At 41.6% G+C, this 15,221-nt stretch overlaps 1 protein-coding gene across 2 annotated transcripts in view; it reads left to right on the forward strand.

Moving 5' to 3' along the window:
- Window positions 1-15,221, forward strand: part of GRAMD2B (GRAM domain containing 2B) — a 66,727-nt gene that overhangs the window by 29,611 nt on the left and 21,895 nt on the right. The gene's annotated exons all lie outside the window — the stretch shown is intronic.

Below are 15,221 nucleotides of genomic sequence, written 5' to 3' on the forward strand. Positions count from 1 at the left end.
CAATTTAGTTATATTGTCAACTTTGCTTCATTCCTCTTGGTATCCTTTTGTTGAAGAAGCAGCAATGCTCAATAAGCCAATGACGATGCATTTATGTGCAACCACCAATCAGCAGATGGCTCCCTACTCATGAGCCTACATAGGTATACTTTTGAACAAAGGATACCAAGAGAACTAAACAAATTAGACAACAGAAGTAATTTGGAAATGTTTTAAAATTGTATCCTCTATCTGAATCGTGAGGGGGAAATTTTGGGTTTGATGTCCCTTTTTATCCCTGCTAACCCCTACTGGGAGTGTTATTTCTATAGCCAATAATTGAAGTGATGGTAAATGTTATGCATAATCCTAACATCTCAGTAGTAGGTATATATTATCTAAACACAAACCACTACGTTGTTTAAGTAAAAATATTATAATTTTAAAGTATTGTGTTGAAAAGTTTATTTTGTTTTTTTCTTTGTATCCTCCACCCCCATTTTACTTTCTGACCTGTATCATAGTGGCATAGAGAACAGACCCAACCGCTCTTTCTGTCTGCAGCAATACGTTTACTTTTGTAAAATGATGATGGTCCACAGTCCTCCATAACATATGAGATATATTTTTCGCCACTAGGAGGAGGTTAAGAACCCATACAAGAGCTTTTAAACCCTCCCATCTCTCTCCAGTTTTGTTCATGGCCTCGTAGTATATGGCTGAGAATAGAGGTTCTAGCTACTTGCTTATGGATTACAAATTGGGATCTCAGACCTATATGAGACCCAGAGTCCCTGGGGAGTATCTTCACTGCAGCTGAATGATACAGGAATACCCTGTTATGTGCACAGCATCTCCCTAACTGGACTTCAACCATAACTACTAATTTTTTGAGCACTTTACAAAATTGTGTATAGCCCTTTAAGAGAACCGGCAATAGCTTCATTCATCATGCGGCTCTTTAGTGCAGGCTCCGGTTAGGCTGGAGAACATATTTTTTAAGGGTTTCTAGGATTATTATGCTTGGTACACTTTTTTTTTTTTTTATTTTACTTTTAAACATTTAAAAGTGATTTCTTTTCTTTTTTTCCAAGTCACTGACTTTACTTCCTGCCCCCTTTTTTGGGGGGGCTTTTCTCTGTGACTAGATTTCAACTGCAACAGTTGGGGCCTGATATTTAACAGATTCTTATCTAATGTTTAGTGCCTTGCCAGTCTTAGGATGGGGGTGAGTACTCATACAGGGGGTGTTTTCTCTGTACTCTTTATTATAAGGTGTCATTGTATACGGTTATATAAGTACACATATGGAACAAACTGTTCCTGTCCCCACTGATATTTCTTTAGAGGAGTCAGTTTTTGATATCCCTCTAGGTACATATATTTTGTTTAGTTTGCAAATATGTTCCATTATGCCAGGTCAAACAAATCTGTGAGAACCTCAAATTTTGCATGCATACCAAATACAACCTTACACTTCTTAAAGGGAAGTTTGCCCAATACTAGTCACTCAGGGGGACTCTAAAATATACATGCTGCTTTTAAATTCAGGAGTAAAATCAGTAGATACCCAATGGTCCGAAAATTAGAGTCCTTCTTAAGGAAACTCTCTTTCTTCAAACAGGCCTTTTACTTTGACCGGCTGTTTTTCTCACCACGGTGGCTGCATCGGGAACACTATGGTGTGAATCTCTAGTCAAAATGGTGGTGGACAATTCCTCTGAGGATTTACAGAACTGCATTAAAGCACTTCAAATGGCTTAAGCAGTGCTTCCAAGGAGTTCATTATAGTTAAAATCTTGATCAGCAGATATGATCTCTAAAAATAGACTGACTCTTTCCTTCCAAGGGCAGATTCTATTCAGGTTCAGGCTTAGACTCCATTATTAAGACAGTCACTGGTGGGAAAGGAGCTTTTCTTCCGAAGGATAAAAAATCCAAAGGAAAGAACAGAAGAGGAAATCTGTTTCGTTCCGTTTGCTCCTTTTTGGAGATCAGAAGTCCTCCTCTTCTAAGAATCCTGAGACCTCCAAGTCAGCCAGGAAGTCTGGTTCTTCAATGTCAAAGACCAAGCAATTTAAAAAGTACAAAAACACCACTAAATCGGCATGAAGGTGTGGCCCCCAAACTAGAATCTGTTCTGGTAGGGGGTAGACTGAGTCTCTTTCAGGAGACTTGGTACAGGTCAGTCCAGGACCCCTGAGTTCAAAACATAATTTTTTAGGGTTATCGGATAGGCTTCAAGTCCAGACCTACTAGAGGGTGTCATGTTCCCGAACTTCAGTCAAAGGCGACTGCCTTTCTACAATGTGTTCGGGAATAAGAGGTTATGGGGGTAATTAGCCCAGTACCTGTACCTCAACGCGTCAAGGGTTTTACTCCAATCTGTTTATTGTCCCAAAGATGGAAGGGACCTACTGACCTGTCTTAGACATAAATGTTAAAACATGTTTGCAAATGGTTTCCATCTTGAAAGTGGGAACCTTGACACATTATTGCCCTTTTAATACAAGAAGGCCAACCTGCACATTCCCATCCATAGGGATCACTATCGTTTTCTTATATGGACAAACACTACCAGTTTGTCTCTCTTCCTTTTTGGTCTAGCTACAACTCCAAGCATCTTTACAAAGGTGTTAGGTGCCCTGTTAGCAGTGAGCTCATACAGGTGAAGCTCCTTCTATGTCATTAGCGATCACTCGTACTCGCAAGCTTCTATTATTTCTCCAGAACCATGGTTGGAAGATCAATTTTCCCAAAAGATCGTTATATCCTGCTACAACAGTAACATTTTTAGCAGTCATAATAGATTTAGTCTGTATGTGTCTGTCTGTTTCTGACCGATTTAAAACTCCAGAGAGCATGTCCCTCCCTGCTAAGTACTCCATTGCCATCTGTAGCTCAGTGCATGGAGGTACTGAGTTTTACGGTAGCCATTTCAGCTATTTCCCTTTGCCTGTTTTCACTTGCATCCCCTTCATCTATCCATACTCAGTCAGTGGTCAAAGAATTATATCCATTTGGAGCAACAAATGCATGGAGTTTGGTCTCCTTTAGAGGCAAGCTTAACAATAAACATTCTGAAACTTCGAGCGATTCTTCAGGCATGGCCTCTGTTACAGGAAGAGAAATGTTTCCAGTTGGACAATATCACAGCGTAGCCTATATCAATCAAGGAGGTACCCGCATTCCACTGGCAATGCAGGAAGTCTCCCAAATTCTGTCCTGGGCAGAGACGAATGGGTGCTACCTATCAGTATTCACATACTGGGTGTGAACAATGGGAAAGCAGACTTTCTCCAACATAGGTGTGTCCGGTCCACGGCGTCATCCTTACTTGTGGGATATTCTCTTCCCCAACAGGAAATGGCAAAGAGCCCAGCAAAGCTGGTCACATGATCCCTCCTAGGCTCCGCCTTCCACAGTCATTCTCTTTGCCGTTGTACAGGCAACATCTCCACGGAGATGGCTTAGAGTTTTTTGGTGTTTAAATGTAGTTTTTATTCTTCAATCAAGAGTTTGTTATTTTAAAATAGTGCTGGTATGTACTATTTACTCTGAAACAGGAATGAGATGAAGATTTCTGTTTGTAAGAGGAAAATGATTTTAGCAACCGTTACTAAAATCGATGGCTGTTTCCACACAGGACTGTTGAAAGGAATTAACTTCAGTTGGGGGAAACAGTGAGCAGACTTTTGCTGCTTGAGGTATGATACATTTCTAACAAGACTCGGTAATGCTGGAAGCTGTCATTTTCCCTATGGGAACCGGTAAGCCATTTTCTTAGTTTAAGTAAAAGAATAAAGGGCTTCATTAGGGCTTAAAAAACTGGTAGACATTTTTCTGGGCTAAAACGATTACTTTACTAAGTATATTTGGCAGATTATTACTTTTAATAATTGTTAAATCTTGGGGATTGTTTTAATAAAAACGGCAGGCACTGTATTGGACACCTTTTTCACTGGGGGCCTTTTCTAGTCATAGACAGAGCCTCATTTTCGCGCCTCTAATGCGCAGTTGTTTTTGGAAAGCATGGCATGCAGATGCATGTGTGAGGAGCTAAGAACCACTGAAAAAGCTTATAGAAGGCATCATTTGGTATCGTATTCCCCTCTGGGCTTGGTTGGGTCTCAGCAAAGCAGATACCTGGGACTGTATAGGGGTTAAATGTAAAAACGGCTCCGGTTCCGTTATTTTAAGGGTTAAAGCTTTCAAATTTGGTGTGCAATACTTTTAAGGCTTTAAGTTACTGTGGTGAAATTTTGGTGAAATTTGAACAATTCCTTCATACTTTTTCACATATTCAGTAATAAAGTGTGTTCAGTTTGAAATTTAAAGGGACAGTAACGGTTTTATTGTAAAACGTTTTTTGTGCTTTGTTGACAAGTTTAAGCCTGTTTAACATGTCTGAACCATCAGATAACGATGTTCTATATGTATGAAAGCCAATGTGTCTCCCCATTTAAATATATGTGATATATTTGTGTCATAATGTCCAAACAAAGTAGGGATAATAATGCCATAGATATGATATTGCCCAAGATGATTCCTCTAATGAGGGGAGTAAGCATGGTACTGCATCATCCCCTTCTGTGTCTACACCAGTTTTGCCCACACAAGAGGCCCCTAGTACATCTAGTGCGCCAATACTTATTACCATACAACAATTAATGGCTGTAATGGATAATTCTATTGCATGCATTTTTTTCCAAAATGCCTACTTATCAGAGAAAGCGTGATTGCTCTGTTTTAAACACTGAAGAGCAAGAGGACGCTGATGATATCTGTTCTGACATACCCTCACACCTATCTGAAGGGGCCAGGAGGGAGGTTTTGTCTGAGGGAGAAATTTCAGATTCAGGGAAAATTTCTCAACAAGCAGAACCTGATATTGTAACATTTAAATTTCAACATCTCCACGCACTACTTAAGGAGGTATTATCTACTCTGGATGATTGTGACAATTTGGTCATTCCAGAGAAATTAGGTAAGATGGACAAGTTCCTAGAGGTTCCGGTGCCGCCCGATGTTTTTCCTATACCCAAGCGGGTGGCGGACATAGTAAATAAGGAGTGGGAAAGGCCCGGCATACCTTTTGTCCTCCCCCTATATTTAAGAAATTAGTTCCTATAGTCGACCCCAGAAAGGACTTATAGCATACAGTCCCCAAGGTCGAGGGGGCGGTTTCTACTCTAAACAAACGCACTTCTATTCCTATAGAAGATAGTTGTGCTTTCAAGATCCTATGGATTAAAGGTTAGAGGGTTTGCTTAAAAAGATGTTTGTTCAGCAAGGTTACCTTCTACAACCAATTTCATGCATTGTTCCTGTCACTACAGCTGCGTGTTTCTGGTTCGAAGAACTAGAAAAGTCGCTCAATAAAGAATCTTCGTACGAGGAGGTTTTGGACAGAGTTCAAGCTCTTAAATTGGCTAACTCTTTTTTATTTTAGATGCCGCTTTGCAATTAGCTAGATTAGCGGCGAATAATTCAGGGTTTGCTATCGTGGCGCGCAGAGCGCTTTTGCTTAACATCCCTTTCAAGGGTAAAACACGGTTTGGCCCTGACTTGAAAGAGATTATTTCAGACATCACTGGGGGAAAGGGCCACGCCCTTCCTCTGGATAGGTCTTTTAAGGCTAAAAAGAAGCCAAATTTTCGTCCCTTTCGCAGAAACGGACCAGCCTCAAATTCTACACCCTCTAAGCAAGAGGGTAATACTTCTCAAACCAAGCCAGCCTGGAGGCCGATGCAAGGCTGGAACAAGGGTAAGCAGGCCAAGTCACCTGCCACTGCTACCAAAACAGCATGAAGTGTTGGCCCCCGATCTGGGAAGGATCTGGTGGGGGGCAGACTTTCTCTCTTTGCTCAGGCTGGGGCAAGAGGTGTTCAGGATCCTTGGGCGCTAGAAATAGTTTCTCAAGGTTATCTCCTGGAATTCAGGGAACTACCCCCAAGGGGAAGGTTCCACGGGTCTCAATTATCTTCGAACAGGCATTCTTACACTGTGTAGAAGACCTGTTAAGCATGGGAGTGATTCATCCTGTTCCATTAGGAGAACAAGGGATGGGTTTTTACTCCAACCTGTTCATAATTCCCAAAAAAGAGGGAACATTCAGACCTATTTTAGATCTCAAGATTCTAAACAAGTTTCTAAGGGTTTCATCATTCAAAATGGAAACCATTCGAACGATCCTTCCTACCATCCAGGAAGGTCAATTCATGACCACGGTGGACTTAAAGGATGCGTACCTACGTATTCCTATCCACAAGGAACATTTTCGGTTCCTAAGGTTCGCCTTTCTGGACAAGCATTACCTGTGGCACTTCCATTCGGATTAGCCACTGCTCCAAGGATTTTCACAAGGGTACTAGGGTCCCTTCTAGCGGTGCTAAGACCAAGGGGCATTGCAGTAGTACCTTACTTGGACGACATCCTGATTCAAGTGTCGTCTCTGTCAAAAGCAAGGGCTCATACGGACATTGTCCTAGCCTTTCTCAGATCTCACAGGTGGAAAGTGAACATAGAAAAAAGTTCTCTGTCCCCGTCAACAAGAGTTCCCTTCTTGGGAACAATAATAGTTTCCTTAGAAATGAAGGTTTTTCTGACAGAGGCCAGAAAATCAAAACTTCTAAGCTCTTGTCAGGTACTTCATTCTGTTCTTCTTCCTTCCATAGCGCAGTCCATGGAAGTAATAGGGTTGATGGTTGCGGCAATGGACATAGTTCCTTTTGCACAAATTCATCTAAGACCATTGCACCTGGGCATGCTCAGACAGTGGAATGGGGATTATACAGACTTGTCTCCGACGATACAAGTAGATCAAATAACCAGAGATTCACTCCGTTGGTGGCTGACCCGGGACAACCTGTCACAGGGAATGAGCTTCCGCAGACCAGAATAGGTCATTGTCACGACCGACGCCAGTCTGGTGGGCTGGGGCGCGGTCTGGGAACCCCTGAAAACTCAGGGTCTATGGTTTCGGGAAGACTCTCTTCTCCCGGTAAACATAATGGAACTGAGAGCGATATTCAATGCTCTCAAGGCTTGGCCTCGACTAGCAAAGGCCAAATTCATAAGGTTTCAATCAATCATCATGACGACTGTTACATATATCAACCATCAGGGGGTAACAAGGAGTTCCCTGGCGATGGAGGAGCATCCGGGGGAGTGGGAACTCCATCTGGAAATCTTTGCTCAAATAACTCAATTATGGGGCATTCCAGACTTGGTTCTGATGGCCTCTCGTCAGAACTTCATGGTCCCTTGTTACGGGTCCAAATCCAGGGATCCCAAGGCGACTCTATTGGATACAATAGTAGCACCTTGGATCTTCAACCTAGCTTATGTATTCCCACCGTTTCCTCTCATTCCCAGGCTGGTAGCCAGGATCAATCTGGAGAGGGCTTCGGTGACCTTGATAGTTCCTGTGTGGCCACGCAGGACTTGGTATGCAGACCTGGTGAATGTGTCATCGGCTTCACCATGGAAGCTACCTTTGAGACAGGACCTTCTTATTCAGGGTCCATTCGAACATCCGAATCTGGTTTTCCTCCAACTGACTGCTTGGAGTTTGAACGCTTGATTTTTTCAAAGCGTGGGTTTTCAGATTCTGTAATAGATACTCTTATTCAGGCTAGAAAGCCTGTAACTAGAAAAATTTACCATAATATATGGAAAAAATATATCTGTTGGTGTGAATCTAAAGGATTCCCATGGAACAAGATAAAAATTCCTAAGATTCTTTCCTTTCTACAAGAAGGTTTGGAGAAAGGATTTTCTGCGAGTTCTCTGAAGGGACAGATCTCTGCTTTATCTGTTTTACTTCACAAAAGGCTGGCAGCTGTGCCAGACGTTTAAGCGTTTGTTCAGGCTCTGGTTAGAATCAAGCCTGTTTACAGACCTTTGACTCTTCCCTGGAGTCTTAATCTAGTTCTTTCAGTTCTTCAAGGGGTTCCGTTTGAACCCTTACATTCCATAGATATTAAGTTATTATCTTGGAAAGTTTTGTTTTAGGTTGCAATTTCTTCCGCTAGAAGAGTTTCTGAGTTATCTGCTCTGCAGTGTTCTCCGCCCTATCTGGTCCATGCAGATAAGGTGGTTTTTACGTGCTGAGCCTGGTTTTCTTCCGAAGGTTGTTTCCAACAAAAATATTAACCAGGAGATAGTTGTACCTTCTTTGTGTCCGAATCCCGTTTCATAGAAGGAACGTTTGTTACACAATTTGGACGTTGTCCGTGCTCTAAAATTCTATTTAGATGCTACAAAGGATTTCTGACAAACATCTTCCTTGTTTGTTGTTTATTCTGGTAAAAGGAGAGGTCAAAAAGCAAATTCTATCTCTCTATCTTTTTGGCTTAAAAGCATCATAAGATTGGCTTATGAGACTGCCGGACGGCAGCCTCCTGAAAGAATCACAGCTCATTCCACTAGGGCCGTGGCTTCCACATGGGCCTTTAAGAACGAGGCTTCTGTTGATCAGATATGTAAGGCAGCGACTTGGTCTTCACTGCACACTTTTACCAAAATTTACAAATTTGATACTTTTGCTTCTTCTGAGGCTATTTTTGGGAGAAAGGTTTTGCAAACCGTGGTGCCTTCCATCTAGGTGACCTGATTTGCTCCCTCCCATCATCCGTGTCCTAAAGCTTTGGTATTGGTTCCCACAAGTAAGGATGACGCCGTGGACCGGACACACCTATGTTGGAGAAAACAGAATTTATGTTTACCTGATAAATTACTTTCTCCAACGGTGTGTCCGGTCCACGGCCCGCCCTGGTTTTTTAATCAGGTCTGATGATTTATTTTCTTTAACTACAGTCACCACGGTATCATATGATTTCTCCTATGCAAATATTCCTCCTTTACGTCGGTCGAATGACTGGGGAAGGCGGAGCCTAGGAGGGATCATGTGACCAGCTTTGCTGGGCTCTTTGCCATTTCCTGTTGGGGAAGAGAATATCCCATAAGTAAGGATGACGCCGTGGACCGGACACACCGTTGGAGAAAGTAATTTATCAGGTAAACATAAATTCTGTTATCTCAGCAATCGATTCCATCCAGGAGAATGGTCTCTCCATCAGGATGTATACAATTAACTGGTAATCAAATGGTGCCTACCAGACATAGATCTGATGGCTTCACACTTAAATCACAAACTTCCAAGGTACTGTGCAAGATCAAAGATCCTAGGGCTCAAATGATAGCATACCTGTTTCCTCCATTTTGTTCTTCTGCTGAGAGTCATTACTTGGATCAAACACGAGTTAGTATCCCTGCAGGATATGGTATGCAGACCTAGTATTCTTTTGCTTCAGGATCTCTGTTTGACGGTGCCTAGTTTTGAGACATAGACGATTTTCTAACTCTGTAATCGATACTCTAATTCAGCCTAGGAAACTTGTGACTCAAATGATTTACCACAAAATTTGGAAAGCATATTTTCTTGGTGTTACTTTCGGATCCCGAGAATCCTTACAAGATGGCCTTGATAAGGGTTTATCAGCTCGTTCCCTGAACGGTCAAATTTCAGCTTAACTGTTCTTTACCATAGGAAGTTGGCTAAACTTCCTGATGTTCAGGCATTGGTTAGAATTAGGCCAGTTGTAAGACCTATTTCTCCTCCCAGATATTTGAATCTAGTTCTTTCAGTTCTTCAGGGTCCTTCCTTCGAACCAATGCACTCCATAGACAGCTGTTTTGGAAGATGCTTTTCTGATTATCTATCTCTTCTGCCAGAAAAGTTTGAGTTGTCTGCGTTATCCTGTGATCCTCGATTTTTGTTTTGATTTTTCACAAGGAAAAGGCTGTACTTCATGCTAAATATGATTTCCTTCTTAATACGGAGAGAGTCCACAGTTGCATTTATTACTTGTGGGAAATACTGAACCTGGCCACCAGGAGGAGGCAAAGACACCCCAGCCAAAGGCTTAAATACGTCCCCCCACTTCCCTCATCCCCCAGTTATTCTTCGCCTTTCATCACAGGAGGTTGACAGAGAAGTGTCAGAAGATTTCGGAGTAGTTCCTTAGGAAGGGTATCTACCCTTCGATATGTGACTGGAGTTTTAAGTAGTCTTATAAGCCTCTCAGTAAGAGCATTGATGAAAGTTAGAGTCTGGAGATGCAGGGAGAGTCTCTCTGCAAATCCATCCAGACTCATGTTAGCTCCTAAGCAATCAGCGTTGACGAGTTTCACTACCTGCTTTTCATCACTCAAGTCCATGTCCGAAGCGATGCTACAGTCTGTCACACTTGAAGGACCATGTTTCTGTTCCACGGCATAGATTCCGGTAAGATTGTTTCATTTTTTGCACATATGTTAACGCTAGAAGACAGGGTTACAGTGGAACTCCTTTTATCTTTATGGAATCAAGGGTTAATATCTCCTGAGGGGGATTGTTGAACAGTGGGGTTTATGGAGTAAAAAACAGGTGAGGGGAGCTGTGTGTAGTTCAATACATATATATGTGTGTAATCGTGACCTATAGATGAGCTTCTCGTGTTAATTTTTGATTTTTCTGCAATATATATTGCACTATGAAATGGGTGAACAAATAGGTGAAAAATAATGGAGGTATGACTACAAGAGGTTAAAAACCAGAATATTTAATTGTTGCAATAAAAAACACAATATTTGACTGGATTATAAGTTCTGACTTGATTAAGTTAGTGGTAAAAAGCTTGATTACCTTGAGGAAAATAGTAACGTTAAAAATTTCTTAATCGAAAGGTAAAGTTAAAATGACATTACATTCATACTATAGTATTCAAAGCATTTGATAAGAACAAAAATAAAGGTAAAAATAATTATCGTGGAAGGTGAAAATAAATGTTCATCTGATGATTTGCATGTATCTTTTGATGAGACTAAGTGGAAAAGTAATTACTCAGTTTGTATGAAAAATTTCCAAGGTGTCTGATTGGTTGGAACACACAAGCCTTTATGTGAATAAGATAATATATTCCGCTGTGATTTTGACTAAAATTCTTTGAAACTTGTAGATCAAGATTGTAAATGAGGATAACAAATACTTGATGGTAAAGATGCTGAAACTGTTTACCTATACTGGGTTTGCAGGAGTTTCAGTTGTTGGTATAACTTGGTTCCGTTTGCTGAAACTGTTTACCTAAACTTGGTTTGCAGGAGTTTCAGTTGTTGGTATAACTTGGTTATAGAAACTGTTTACCTTGTATTGGTTTGCTGGAGTTTCTACCCTGGACTGAATAAGAAAAACCCGCTACCGGTGACTGCTATACACCGAGCACCACAAGATTTGAAGCGGACACTCACCATACCTGAAGCTCCAGCAAACCTTGAAAAAGGTAAACGGCTCCAGCAACTGTCAAGAAAATTTCTTTGTAACTACCAGTTGATCTGAAACTCCTGCAAACCACTTTAAGGTAAACAGTTTCACTATAGATCAACTACCAGCAACTGAAACTCTTATATATATATTTATATATATTTATATATATATATATATATATATATATATATATATATATATATATATTATCTTATTCACATAAAGGCTTGTCTGTTCCAACCAATCAGACACCTTGGAAATTTTTCATGGAAACTGTGAGTAATTACTTTTCCACTTAGTCACATCAAAAGATACATGCAAATCATCAGATGAACATTTTTCACCTTCCACGATAATTATTTTTACCTTTTATTTTTGTTCTTATCAAATGCTTTGAATACTATAGTTTTAACTTTACCTTTCGATTAAGAAATTTTTAAATTTACTATTTTCCTCAAGGTAATAGAGCTCTTTACCACTAACTTAATCAAGTCAGAACTTATAATCCAGTCAAATATTGTGTTTTTTATTGCAACAATTAAATATTCTGTTTTTTAACCTCCTTGTAGTCATACCTCCATTATTTTTCACCTATTTGTTCACCCATTTCATAGTGCAATATCTATTGCAGAAAAATAAAAAATTAACACGAGACGCTCATCTATAGGTCACGATTACACACATATATGTATTGAAATACACACAGCTCCCCTCACCTGTTTTTTACCCCATCGATCCCTCACAGTTGTTTGAAGGAACAACTGTATATTAGGGTAGAGCTGTCTCAATTCAATAGGTGCACTCACTCTTAATTGTTTTTCACTAATGAACAGTGGGGTTTAATCATATCTGTTTATGTGATTTCTGCTGTTTTATGTTAGATGTTTTTGGGCTCATAGGCTGATACGGAACATACAGGTTGCCTTTTTTTACAAGCGAGCTTCGCAGTTTTATTAAGCTTGGCGCACTTTTCCTTTAGCAGGGGTGGTCCTGCATGGCGCACCATGTGACTGGGAGTGGTCACAGTTTACATTTCCTATTCCTGACAGAGTGACTACGGAGAGGAGCGAGTTTTCTCTATACTGTCTGGGTCATAGGAGGTGGTGAGTGCCCCAGCCATTGGGGGTATAAGATGCCACTAGTTATGGAGGATTCAGATTTTTTTTTTTTTTTTTGAGTGGGGTCCCTCTACGACAGACTTAGATACCTGTGTTTATTGTGAGGAGGCCAAGGTAGTCCAGCCCTCTCAATTAGGTTCCGTATGCCGCAACAGGGTGTTTTCATCAACCAATGTTGAGATGTTAGATACCACTGAGCCTTCCGCCTCTGAGGACTCTTCGTCCCGTGAGGTGTGTCTCCTAGAGTCATCTGATCCTATACATGCAGCTTGCCCTGGCACCACTTATCCTCCTCCTGGAGGGGCCTTTTTCCACCAGACGTTACTGCGCAGCTCCGAATGGCCATGTCTGCGGTTTTGCCTCGTACTGCTATGCACAAATGAATAGTTAATCCATGCACTCCTGCCCAGGGAGCATCGTGTAAATTGATGGTTGTATCTGATCAGTCATCTGGGGATGCGCTTCAGAGGACGGACCTTCTGGGTCGGAGCCTGCTGCTTCTATTCATCTGGCAGAGGAGGATTTTGCCTTTAGATTTAGAGTGACACGCCTGCGCTTGCTTCTGAGAGAAGTTTTGGCAATATTAGAGATTTCTAGTACTGATCTGTCAGTCGAATCTCAGATCTCTAAATCAGATAACGAACTTGATTAAGACGGGTGGAGAAGGATGGAGATCATATTCCTTTTCGTTTCAGGTCCTATCTTGGATCGCGTTGGGGACTATCGCCTTTTTCAGGCGCTTGATTCAGGATCGTATAGGATCCATGGGTCCTAGAGGTCAGAGCTAGGCTTCAAATCCAGCCTTCCAGGGCAGTTTTCCTTCTCTTTATCCTGTCTTTTCGACAGAGAGAGGGAAGCCTTTTCAGGTGGGTGCAGTTTTTTTTTCTCTTTTGGAGTCATTGTCCCGGTGCCTATCGCCGTGTGAGGTTTGAGATATTATTCAAACCGCTGTTTCGGGGTCCAATAGAGTGAGGGAACTCTCGTCCTATTAGGGTCCTATGGTACTTAAGCAAAGCTCATCTTATCTCCTTCCAGAGGGAAACTATAAGGACACTCTACCTTTTGTACGGGAGGAGCAGTGTAGGATCACTGTCAAGGAAGGATATTATACCTTTTTCATTCCTCCTTTGGAAATTTTCCGGTTCCTAAGGACCGGCACTTCAAGTACTTTGTTTTTATTTTGGCAGTGGCCAGAATCCAGATCTAACGGTAGCTTCCCTTGTCTTGACGATTCTGGTTTAATTACCATCGTCTCATCTGATAGAAGACTTTTAGGGATCTCATCTTTCTTCCTTGATCCTTACAGATGGATCTAGACCAGTGTTTCTCTGGTACAGGCGCCAGGGTGGATCCCTGGATGCTAATTTAGCCTTTTAGCCAGGTAGACTTTTTTTTTTTTTCTTTGGGTTAGCTGTCGTGCTCTCCAGACCTCCTTCAGGCCATCGCTAACTCTGTGTTGGGGGGTGATGACTTGTCATGGGATTCATATCTGACTTAATTCCTTTTGCTAGGTCTCATCCCAGCCGAGGTTCGGTGTATGCTGAGGCAGGGAAGTGGAGCTGTTTCGACTCTGTTTTTGCTGATTGGGAGAATAGCTTTCCAGTGTCCTTGTCAAGATCATTGTCCTGTGGGATATTTTTCTTTAATCAACCGGGGCGTTTTTGACTTTGATCGCAAGTCCGTCAGGTTGGTGAGGGCGTGCCTAAGGGGGACAGGAAACTCAGGAGGGTTTCCCTCCCATTTATCTTTTTGGATCTTCAGACAATCTTTTTGCTCTGAGGGTTTAGTCTACTGGGTTCTACCCAGTGTAGGGATTCTAGTCGGTCTTACTTTTGCTGGCTTGGATCTCCTTCTGAGAACCAGACTCCCTAGCATTGAGGGTAGTATCTCGGGCTTGGTAGTGAGCAGAGGCCCACTGCTGCTTGCTGTCAGCGACCCTCTCTCCGAGGGTGATCTTCCGGGACGGATGTTATCTAGAGAAATTCCTTTTATCTGATTTGTAACTGGAAGGGAACACTGAATGAGAATTTCAGGACGTCCCATTTCTATTCCAGTTAACCCATTATGGGTCGTGGTTCAGGGATACATTAGCAGTGCCTTGTATGTTCATTACAATTTTTTTTTTTTTTTTTTTTTTGCCATATCACTCTTTCCTTAAGTGGTGACTCGAATCTAGCAGGGGCAGGCGTCAGTGATACTGATTGCTCCATTAAAGCCACATAGATCTTGGTTCCCGATTTTTAGTGTTTTCGCCTCCATGAAGGTGTGGAGAACCCCTTCGGCTGTGAAGAGCGTGGTTCGTCCTGGCATACTATTCAGGCCTGCCAGGATTCTTTCCTTCCTCCAGGATGATCTGGAGAAAGGCCTCTTAGCTAGTTCCATGTTGGGACAGTTTTGGACCTGTCTGTCTGTCTGGTTTTCTTTTCAGCTCCAGAGGCTCGTTGACCTTCTGGATGTACAGTTTTTGTTAGGGCTCTGACTGCATTCAGGCCGGTGTGTAGTTCTGATGCTCCTTCTTTGGGTTTTGGATCTTGCTTTTTATGTTTTTTTGCATCAGGTATGCATGAGGTTGTCTTTAAGTTGTTATCTTAGAAGTCCCTTTACGTCTAAATATTGCTTCTGCATGCAGAAGTCTCTGAGTTTACGGCTTTGCAATGCGACTCTCCTTTATCTGGTGTTTTGCGATAGTAAGGCTTTTCTTCGAACTTAGGATTCCTCCTAAAGTTGTATAAAATCACACTTTCAGTCAAGAATTTGTGGTCCATTTTTTATATCCTATTCCTTCTTCACAAAGGAAAGTTTACTATATAATATGG

Source organism: Bombina bombina, chromosome 2 (assembly GCF_027579735.1).
Source record: "Bombina bombina isolate aBomBom1 chromosome 2, aBomBom1.pri, whole genome shotgun sequence".
Classification (NCBI taxonomy): Eukaryota; Metazoa; Chordata; class Amphibia; order Anura; family Bombinatoridae; genus Bombina; species Bombina bombina.